The sequence below is a fragment of the Equus przewalskii genome, chromosome 16 (genome assembly GCF_037783145.1).
Source record: "Equus przewalskii isolate Varuska chromosome 16, EquPr2, whole genome shotgun sequence".
In the NCBI taxonomy this organism is placed as follows: Eukaryota; Metazoa; Chordata; class Mammalia; order Perissodactyla; family Equidae; genus Equus; species Equus przewalskii.
Window position 1 is genome coordinate 56,659,747 of NC_091846.1, and position 9,864 is coordinate 56,669,610.

Below are 9,864 nucleotides of genomic sequence, written 5' to 3' on the forward strand. Positions count from 1 at the left end.
TGCCATAAGAGTGAAACACATTCATTTCCACGTGCCAAGAATTCAATTAAGATAAGCATCCAGAAGTTCTATTGTATATGGAACATAATGTGTATTTTTAAATTGCTCTTGCTGTTTTACTTAATAAAAGTCATTATAAAAATAAACATGAAACCTCAAATATGTTTATTCATGCCATGCCTGGTAACATAGTTACTAGAAAACAATCAACTGCAAAGCTCTTGGTCTTTCAGAGGCTAGGACATTATATTGACAAATGTTCCTTTTATTGAAAATTGGTTAAATATATTTCTTTGTTGCACAAAGCTTTAAAAAGATTAAATTGAGGAATCATTTGCACCAAATAATAATAGGAATGTATTTGGTATGATAATTTTATATGCCATTATATCATTTACATCTGCTTTAACTCTGAAGTAGATAGAAATATATTCTGTGAAATAACATAGGGCTAAAAGACAATAGCACATTATTATGTTCAGTAGAACTTGATGGCATTTTGTTGTTTAATTCATTTGGACATAGCAGAATTGAATAGAAAATTTCAGCCCTTTGGAAACTTGTTATTCACCTATGTAACAATAGTTTAAAGAACTAAAATAAGCAAAATAGCATACTTCATCGACTTTTTTGTTTATGTAATATAGCTTTAAAATTTTCTTAAAAAGACAGCAAAATGAAAGAAGAAATATAATATTTATTTTATTAGATCATTTAGTTGTATTTCATTGTTATGATTTTATTATGAAAATGTACTAAAAATTATAGGCTTCATCAGTAAGTTAACACTGAGTGCCACAGGTACATAATATTGTTCTCATAGTTAGGGCACACAGTCCAGAAGAAATATGAACCATACTCACAGTAAACTTATAATATATGTGTTTTGAGGAAATGCAAACCTGAGTCTTTTATTTCAGTTTCCTGGACTCTTTATTAATGCATATATTTCCAGTGTTCCAAGACAACTCTTTCCTTGAAAGCAATCTCTGTCAATTTATTCTTAATCCAGTATGCTGCCTCAGTTCTTAAATATTGGACCCATAGGTGGTGCATATACTGGATCCACCTTGCAACTTGTTTAGTGTCAGTGTCTGTCTTGATTGGGCAAGAAGTTGTTATATATTTTGAATACTTCCCTACTGATCCTGTATAGTCAATATAAACAGGTGATTGAAACCATCCTTTCAGACAATTCCATTAAAAATACTTAATGACACTTGAACATTATAATAAACAGAAACATAATGTTCATACAACCTTAATGATTTTGAGAGAAAGAATATTGCTCTATTAGAAACAGAATAATGGTATTGACTGTGTCTGCTTTTGTTCATTTTTAAATTTTGCTACAATTATTAAACTTCCACTATATTTTAAACCATAGCTAAACTACATATTACTGACAAAATGCCATATAATTAGTAGAAATGATTTATATTTATTATATTTATCAAATTCATTTTTAAGATCAAAATGCTTTATATCCTAATTATTAAATCATGAGACAACTAGATAAAACAAAATAGATCCACTAAAAGGAATCTCAAGGAAAACTCTGTAAACTTACAATAGGTGAAATGATTGTGTCAGTACAAGGAAAACTTAAAATCTGAGTGCCGTCGGAAATTCCCCTTTAAGTTGTTCAAAGTGATCTTTGTTAGTTTGAATGGTTATTTGCTTTGCCTTCTAATGTGGATAAAGAAAGCTACCCATACATTTCCACAGTGAGAAAACATCATTTGTCATCGGCAATATTTTTGTTTTCATATGATTTGTTCCCAATTTTATTGAGAAATAATTGACATGCACTGCTGAATAAGTTTAAGGTGTACAGCATGATGGTTTGACTCCACTAACCTCCATGGTGAACTTCAGGGGTAGGTTAAATAGAGGAAAAGTACTTGCTTGGGTGTGGTGTAAGAGAGGTAAAATCTTATTTTGCTCAGGAGGATATCAATAAATTATTTATAAAATAGAAAAATTGCCTATTTATATTAAGACTAATTATTGCATGAAATGTTAGCATAGCCATCTTGAAGAACTGATTGACTTTCAATATGAGTTCCAAAATTACCTTCTCTACATTTTTGTCATTAACTATTAACTAAACAGAGGGATCTATGAAAGTTTATGCCATTAAAATCTAAGAAACAAGAAAGAATTGCAAGTTTATAAGGATATATACTTGAAAGTACGGCTTAGTTACATCCTCTGGATTGAAGTGTAAATAATATAAATTAGTATAAATTATGCTCGACATTTCACATTTATCTGGAAAAAAAGCCAATGAAAAATGCAATCTGAAGGGGTGGGTCCCTGGCTGAATGGTTAAGTTTGCCGCTCTGCTTCAGTGGCCCACGGTTTCACGGGTTCAGATCCTGGGTGTGGACATGGCACCGCTGGTCAGGCCATGCTGAGACAGTGTCCCACATAGCACAACCATAAGGACCTACAACTAGAATATACAAGTATATACAACTATGTACTGCGGAGCTTTTGGGAAAAAAAGAAGAACAAAAAAGAAGATTGTCAACAGATGTTAGTTCAGGTGCCAATCTTTAAAAAAAAATGTGATCTGACTTTGGATATATATCAATAAAACAACTATTGGACAATTATATCTGACTAAAACAAAATGTGAGTGCTGGGATCCATCTATACTGATAATAGAAGGATATGCTTCAATGTTATAAGTAGCATGGGTTAAAAAATATTAATTATTTAATTTGAATAAAATTAGATAACATTGTGTGGTTATGTTTATCAAAATATTTTTTTATTGTTATTATCCATTAACTAAACAGAGGGATCTATGAAAGGGACAAAAACAAATAGTTTGAACAAAAAATATTTTCCTCTTTATTTTCAGTTCTCTGGCTTCTCCAAGGATGTCCAAACATGTGTGACTTCTTTTGCTTGGCAAGAGAACAAGCAAAATTGTAGTATGTTTTAAGAAAAATTTTGTGTTGGTACAAATCCAAATTTTAGTGATGTTCCAGATATTTCCAATTAGTATCCTTTAAACAATAACAACAACAAAACAATAAAAACAAGTGCAACAAAAATCCATATGGTCCAGAACGGAGCAATAAAGTATTTCCTTTCAGCTCTGTTTGCTTTATACATCCATTAGCTAAACTCTTAACCACACAAGAAGCACAATGCCTTCTTCATTCCTTTGTGCTAAGCAGCGAAAGTAAGACTGAAAGATACACAATTTTCACCCTACATTCTTTCTTTGACATTTTCTGCATTAAGCTGAAATGAATGTAAACAAAGACAGATGTCCATAATCATAATGTCAAGATATGTTTTTATTAATTCTTTTCAAAGGGAAATTATGCTGCACATTATAGTATGGGGATGATGAAAATCATACATTCCTCGAACATGTCATGTAAAACCCCATGGGCTCCAACATTCTTTGAAATGAAGCATTATCTTAACAATATGACTTCATATAAATAGTTTGACATAGAAAATTTTCAAAGTAAGTGATGAGACAACTTTCTTAAATAAAATTTTGATCTAATCATTGGCTCTGCAGATAATCTGCTGACAAGTTAGGAAACCAAAGACCTCTGGGTAAAAATCATGCACCAATACAAATCTTTTACGAGAAAGATATTTGTAATATATGGTCATTTTGCATGGCCAGTTAAGTTGTAAAGACTTTCAGATCTGTGACTGTGCCTCATGTCTTTGAATACTTTGAATGCTTCTGTGAATAAACCTCTAGTGGAAAACATACTTGGTAATTTTGTAGTTGCTGCTGATGTTACTTTATTCTTTTTCCATAAAAAATGAGAAAATTGGACACCTAATGTTTAATGAATATCTGTTATCTACTGAATTCTTAGCCTTGCTTATAATATTTTCCAAATTATTGTAATTAATTAATTGTTTAGTTAATTATAGAACGCTACCAAGAGTGACACAGGTGTCACTGATATTCATATCATTGACTAATTATAAAGCCTTTAGTCCCCACCTATATGCTACATAACCTCAGTGAGCTTAGTTATTCTGGAGCCTATGGGACAACCACTCTTCTAGAATTCCAATTCTACCTCTTCAGCTCATAACCACACGATATCCTTTGTTGCCAATACTCTCTGTGACAACACATCTTCACCAGATATCATTATACTCCATTAGCATCACCAAAGCTCCACACCTCTGTCAGGTGTGGAGAAAGGTTCTCTGCAGAGCTATGCCACACATGGCCATCTGTGCCGTAAGCTGCAGTGTTTATTCCAAGACCAGCAACCTGGAACCGTCTAACAAAGAAGATGAGATACTGGAAAGAGTTTTGGTGAGTGGGAATGGACCTGCGATACAATTAAAAATGACTGGATCATCTATTTATCTATCTATTTACTATTTAAGGGAAGCATGAGTCAAAATTATGAAACGGAAATGCAATGCTGAATTATGAAAATAACACTTATTCACAACGTGCAATTAACTCTGAGGCAATATGTTATTGTTACCTACATGGGCTTACTCATTTAAATAGCATTGTCTTAATGAAATTGTGTCTCCAAAATTGATGGTTTCCAATCACATTGAGCCATAATCATAAAGAATTCTTCCTCCTCTTCTAGAATATATCTTCCACAGTCGTGTTTTTCCTAAAGCTCCAAAAGAAGAATCAATATAAATTTCTAAGATGTCTCTCAAAATTAAGTGACAATGAAGACAAAAACCAAACTCCTCCTTGAAATCTGAGAAAAATCATTTTATTTTCTATCTGAGGCAATATTTTCTTTTTCCTTCCTAAAAAAACAAGTATTCAACAATTTTAATTAAAGAATATAGCACTAGGAACCATCAATTTAGACATTCAAGGTCTCTTGCTTATCGAAAAGTGTGGATAATCAAGTATCCATGAGCTTCATTTTCAAGCAGCTTTCAGACCAGCAGAGCATTAGTGATGGTGGTGGTGGTGGTGGTGATGGTGGTGATGGTGTTGGTGTGACTTTGACGCATGTCGTCAGATAGGTAGATTTTGCTACTCATGAGGGACTTCTTCCTTTTGCTCACTTCAGTTTGTTGAATAGCTGTTGAAGATTCCATGCACTTTTAAAAAAGATTGATAATAATACAAATAAGCCAATCACCCCTTGATTTCTACTATATCAATATATACACAGTAAATAAAACATTTCAGAAAATATTTGTGAATGGGGTGTTGAGAAATATGGAAATTTCCACAGCATAGCGATTAGCAGTTTCTTCTCAAATAGAATCTCCGAATTCCAAAACAATTGCACCACTTACCTGCTTTGTGACTCCTGAGCAAGATACTTAACATCCACAAACTTCAATTTCATCATCTCTAAAAAGTGGATGGTAATAATGTCTGAAACATTGGTTTAATGATATAATTAGATAAAATGGGTCATGTAAGAGGACCTAACCCAGTTCCAAAACACAGTAAATGTTCAATAAATACTGTTATAATTGTTGATAGTATTAATGATTTTTAAATTATTTCTATTATTATTATGGGCTTTTTGAGAACTAATTATTACTTTGAAAGCCCAAGATATTGTATAGGTATTAATTCCTCATTGGGAAGAATTTCTAGTAGTTGTAAAATTTTTGAAAGGTATTCAGTATCTCCCAAAACATGAGCAGACAGCTCAAATGTGCAATTTGTAAAATAGTTGCCGTAGCTCAGATAGAGTGTCAACTGTGGCAGCGGCACTGCTGTACAGTACAGGGAGATACGGATAGAATGAGGATATTAGAACATGTTTGCAGCTGCCAATTGTTGAGAAAAGTCTTTAGGGGAAGAATTATGGATGAAAAACAGGAAAAATAGTAAATAATATTTTCATTACAGGTTTAGTAACAAAATATGTCATAAGAGTTGGCGAGGTTTACATAGTGTAGGGCAAACTAATACTTTGAATTCCCTACGATTGAAAAGTTATTTGTTGGATAAAAATACACATAAGAAGCTTTACAGAGATGTTCAAATTAAATTAATCCATTTATTTTAATTTATTTTGATTAGTGGATGTGCCAGTAAGAAAAGGAAACTTTTAATGCCCTAAATTTAAAATTATATTTTGGGGGCCAACCCGGTGGTGTAGTGGTTAAGTTCACATGCTCCACTTTGGTGGTCCAGTGTTCGCAGGTTTGGATTCTGGACGTGGACCTGCACACCACTCATCAAGCCATGCTGTGGTGGCATACTACATAAAAAATAGAGGAAGATTGCCACAGATGTTAGCTAAGCTACAATCTTCTTCAAGCAAAAGGAGGAAGTTGGCAACAGATGTTAGCTCAGGGCCAATTTTCTTCACAAAAAAAACCCCCCAAAAAACTGAAGTCACACATATTATATCTGAGCAAGAAATGGCCCTAACACAACTATATATAATAGCCAAATTACAGTAGATAAAACATTTTATAATGTAAGTGCAACCACAGCATGATATGATACTTAAATGAAATTTCATCACGAGCAGAAGAAGCTACAGCCAAACAAAATCACATGATTACTATTTGAAGCTAATCTTACCAGATATCTAAGGAAGAAAAAAGTCGATTGATTTCTTATATGTTAACAATATGTAAATTGAATTGAAATTAAAAACACAGTACCATTCATATTATCACAAAAAATGAAATAGGCGTAAATGTGACAAAATATATACAAAATACACAGTAGTCTCCCCTTATCCATGAGGGATACGTTCCAAAACCTCCAGTGGATCCCTGAAACCACAGATAGTACCGAACCCTACATATATATTATGATTTTTCCTGTACACACATAGCTATAGTGAAGTTTAATTTATAAATTGAGCACAGTAAGACGTTAACAACTAACAATAAAATAGAACAATTATAACGATATGCTGTAATAAAAGTTACCGCAGATCTTAGCAACCTCAGCATATGATTTTGTTTTCTTTCCTTGAGTGGATAATTTTCACTTTTTCACTTAAAGGAAGCACTTTGTAGCATCTCTTTGGCATATACGAATTGCCAGTATCACTAGTTTTGTGCTTTGGGACCATTATAAGGGTTACTTGAACACAGGCACTGTGACAGTTGATCTGATCACTGAGATGGCTGCTAAGTGACTAAAGGACCGTTAGAGAATACAGTGATGATACTCTAGACAAAGGGATGATTCACATCCTGGGCAGAATGGAGTGGCTTGGAGTGAGATTTCATCGTGCTACTCAGAATGGTGCCATTTTAAAACTTATGAGTTGTTTATTTCTGGAATTTTCCATTTAATATTTTTGGATCCTGGTTGACCCTGGGTAACTGAAACAGTGGAAAGTGAAACCATGAATAAAGGGAACTACTGTGTATGAGGAAATCTACAAAGCTCTGATGAAAGAAATCACAAAATTTAAAGAAAAACAAAAGAAAGCAAGCGGCCTGTGTATTTAGATTTTTCATGGAATAAATATTGTATGAGAAAATAAAATGAAAAATAATGACTCCTTTTCAGTATTATATCTCAGAATGCAAGACAGCCATTAATCTAGGGGAGACATGTGAAATGCCCTTTTATTATCACTACAATTTTCAATTTAATGTGTTCATACATTTCCTTTTTATTATAGAAACTAGCATGAGAAAAATCACTTTTCTTTAATTACTAAGTAATGCTCCAAGTTAGAAAGAATTACATTTCTTGTGGTAAGAGTTCAATGGGGAAAAGAAAATAGTCATACTAATAACAGTTTAAGTCTTCAATTCGTAGTCATCTCACAGTCAGGAAAACCAATTTTAAGCCTTCAGCAAAAGGATGGATCATCAACAAAATCAGTAGCTAATTTTTAGAATTATAATTAATTGCATTTATAGCAAAATATATATTTGAATATTCAGCTTGTTTCTCTTTTCTCACAGGCATTTACACTCCCTTCTCCTCTTCCATATTCTTTCCCAGGCCTAAAAACTGAATCCATTGAACCAGCCAACCAGTAAAGACTAGTTTTTCATATTATTTATAGAGGAATAACTCAAAAGTCCATGAATATAACTGATTTTTGTGAGACATTGAGATATTGCAATAAAAGACCACCATCTGAATATTTCCTCAGGCCAATCTTTAACAGAATTTCCCAAACAACCTCTCATATAATTGGAAAAGGCAATGCTGTAAGGAACCTATTGAGATTCCATAGCAGGGTATTCAACACATAGTTATCACATACTAAATGCTTTTTGAATTGAAGAATAGATTGTCAAGTGGATTGGCTGGAGTGAGTAGCTGACTAATAGGCTGTTCAAATATTATTTTTCTGTTAACTAAGATCTGTCAAATCATGATTGAAACTGTTGAAAAATGTTTAGGCCAGATGCCGTTGGGGAGGGAGGCAGATAGAAACCAAAAACGAAAAAAATTATTTAGTTCCTCCAGGTAAAGATTTCCTTTTTCACTGAAGCATTCTGTGAATAGTCATTACTTGGTAATTTTTCACTTTCAGAAGAAGCAGGCTCCATTTTGCCCATAACAATGTATTTGATTGATCATCTTCCAAGCATGATGCCAAACACTGGATATGCATAGACCAATAAAGACCAATAAAAATTTCCCTGCACTGAAAGAACGAAAGTGGGGCATAGACACATACATACAGTAATATGTAAGCTAATGGAAGCAACATATCATATTGTTAAAGAGGTTTGCATATTGAACCAACTGCCTGAACCGGAACCCTCACTCTGCCACTTAATAGTTATATTTCTTTGGGCAAGTTTACAATCTTTCTGGGACTCAATTTCCTCATCATAATAATGAGAATTACTATTACTTACTTCTTAGAGATGTTGCGAATTAGTGGATTAACATTGTATATAAAAGTTCTAAGAATAGTTTCTGGAAATTGTAAGTGTTTACATTTTATGATGATTTGGCCTGAATATAACTGAAAACCCATTAAGGGCAAAGAGAAAATACAGAGGTAAGAATGATTGAACTAATGATTCAATGTGAAGTAAAAATTTTATTTTTTCTCTCTTTTCTCTGTCCAAAATGATACAGTGCAACTCACCCCAGAACTGGCAACGGCAAGAAATATAAAGAGCCATAAATACCCTGAACTCAGAATTGCATTGCTGACACACAATGGGAGTAGAAAGTATATAAAATAATAATAATAATAAATAATAACAATAGGCATTCAACCACAATGTCTATTATAGGAGATACATGTAGAATGCTAACAATAAGTCAAGTAGCTAATAATTTCCTTATGCAACTCATCCTAAATAAGAATTAGACTCAACCTGCCTTCCCATTAGATATCCTCGAAGCTCCAAGATGGTGTAGTGTCAAGTTTTTCTCACTCCGTTTATTTTTATTGTGTAGCCCTGCTCTTCAATTTAGTTAAATAGGGCATAATCACACTTTCAAGGCAATTTTTGACAGCTAATGGAGGTCTTTAACCATCTTACGGACAAAGTCAGGAAAAGTTGTGATTTCTCCCTCTCTTCTAGTTTCTTTACTGCTCTACTTTGCTTACACCTTTAATACCATAAAGTCAAAAAAGGAAAAAAAATATATAAATCATCATGGTATTAGGAGACCAAAATATTGGATCAGTTTTTTTCATTAAACTATTTCAATTGATTTATTTTATCCAATATTAAGCTAATTTTAGTCACATTTAAGAGCAGATTGATTTTTCTTCAAGTAATGAGATCTATAGTAAAATACCTTACCATAATTTTGTAATCAAATGATTTGATTTTAATCCTTAGGTGCAATTTGTAAGTTGAATAATGTTGAGCAAATGATTTGATCTTTCTGGGTCAGTTCCCTAATATAATATATAATAAAATTTTTCCTAATTAACTTGCAGGACTAAAGTAAGGATC